The sequence below is a fragment of the Gekko japonicus genome, unplaced genomic scaffold, assembly GCF_001447785.1.
Source record: "Gekko japonicus isolate JY-2015 unplaced genomic scaffold, Gekko_japonicus_V1.1 scaffold4472, whole genome shotgun sequence".
NCBI lineage: Eukaryota > Metazoa > Chordata > Lepidosauria > Squamata > Gekkonidae > Gekko > Gekko japonicus.
This window is the reverse complement of record NW_015166572.1, coordinates 3,516-5,539: the sequence shown is the minus strand read 5'-3', so window position 1 is coordinate 5,539 and position 2,024 is coordinate 3,516.

Genomic DNA, 2,024 nt, shown 5'->3' with positions numbered 1-2,024 from the left:
TTAGGAAGGGTATTGAAAACAGATCAGCCAATATCATGATGCCCCTGTATAAATCAATGGTGTGACCTCATTTGGAATACTGTGCGCAGTTCTGGTCACCACACCTTAAAAAGGATATTATGGCTTTGGAGAAAGTGCAGAAAAGGGCAACAAGAATGATAAAAGGGTTGGAACACTTTCCCTGTGAAGAAAGGTGGGGAGGGCGGGGTATAAATTTGATAATAAAATAAATAAGGTTAAAGCACTTGGGGCTCTTTAGCTTGGAGAAACGACGGCTGAAGGGTGACATGATCGAGGTTTATAAGATTATGCATGGGATAGAGCAGGTCAAGAAAGAGGTACTTTTCTCCCCTTCTCACAATACAAGAACTCGTGGGCACCCCATGAAATTGCTGAGCAGTCGGGTTAGAACAGATAAAAGGAAGTGCTTCTTCACCCGAAGAGTGATGAACACATGGAATCCACTGCCACAGGAGTTGATGGCGGCTACAAGCATGGGCGGCTTCAAGAGGGAATTAGATAAGCATCTGGAGCAGAGGTCCATCAGTGGCTATTAGCCACAAGGTATAGATAGGAACTCTCGGTCTGGGGCAAGGGATGCTCTGTCTTCTTGGTGCTTGGGGGGGTCAACAGTGGGAGGGCTTCTAGTGTCCTGGCCCCACAGTGATAACAGCTTTATTGAACACGGTTAGAAGAACCAGAACGAGACAAACAATGGAGCAACAGGCTCCTTTTTAAACAGTCTGGGCTTGGCAAGCCACGCCCACATGTCAGACAATCGGAAACTGTACATAAAGTCCAATCACTTTGCTTCTCTCCAGAACTTCCTTTGTTCTGATAGGTCGGTTTACAATACCTTTGTCAGACTCAAGCTCAGTACAACATACATTTCATTTCATACACGACCTTGAAGCTCCTAGTGCCAGCTTGTGTAGCAGATAATGGGATTGTATGTTTCCCGTGAGAAGGGGGGCAGAGATGCCGTGGTCTGGCTGATGTGACTTATGAGTGGGCCATAGAAGGGGTTACATTTGAACTGTCTGTATCTATGTATGTGTGGTGTATTCAGTGTAAACTGTATGTGAACTCACTCATTGGAACACCATGCAAAGCTTCATCCTGGGCAAGGATCCTAATTCCTCAGTTCCTATTGGTAGCCCAGGAAGAGCCGACCAATCACCTAACATCCAGTTCCCTGAGAGGGAACGTCTGTGATTGGACTTTATCTTTACAATCCTATTGGTTGTTATGTACAGTAGGGCGTGGCTACATTAGCCCGGGAGAGTTTAAAAGGAGCTCAGCTGCAATGCAAAAGTTGTTCTGGTTGTTCTGTCTGGTTGTGTTAAGCGTTGCTCATTAAAGCTGAATCACTGGCTGAAATCACTCTCTGACTCTTGTTAAGTAGCTGACTTAAGAGTATGCACCCGCCAAAATCTTTAGAACTGGAACTCGTTTATATCTCAATAAAGCCTTTCACTGCCAAAGACAGTGTGGTTGAGAGTCACTTGCCCGGGAGTCGGACAGCAGGGGTCCCCAGCCTTTTTGAGCCTGTGGGAGCATCTGGAATTCGGGCACCAGGTGATGGGTGCAGCCACAAGATGGCCGCTGTGTGACGTGGAGTCAACCCTAAAATGGCTGCTCTGAGAGGCCAGAGCCACACCCAACGGAAGCCCAAGTGGGGGACAAGAGGAGTAATTTTTTAAAATACTGGGAAAGAGCAGTGAGAAAGAGAATAAAACCAACAATGTCGTGGTAGCTGCCGCTGAAATCACATTATTTCAATTTGCACAGCCATCCAGAAGCCCAGCTGGGCAAGGGTTGCGCCTGGACCCCACCCGCTGTCTAAAAGCTCTTGGGCACTAGGAAGGGCGTTGGTGGGTACCAAGCTGGGGGGCCCTGGAGTGGTGTGTAGAAGGAGCTCGCCGTGCTGTGAGGACGCTGTGGGTTTTGTGTGGAGAGCAACAGGTCACTGCCAAACCCTGCTACACTATGCTTGTTCTGTTGCCATAATTCTTGGAGGGAGG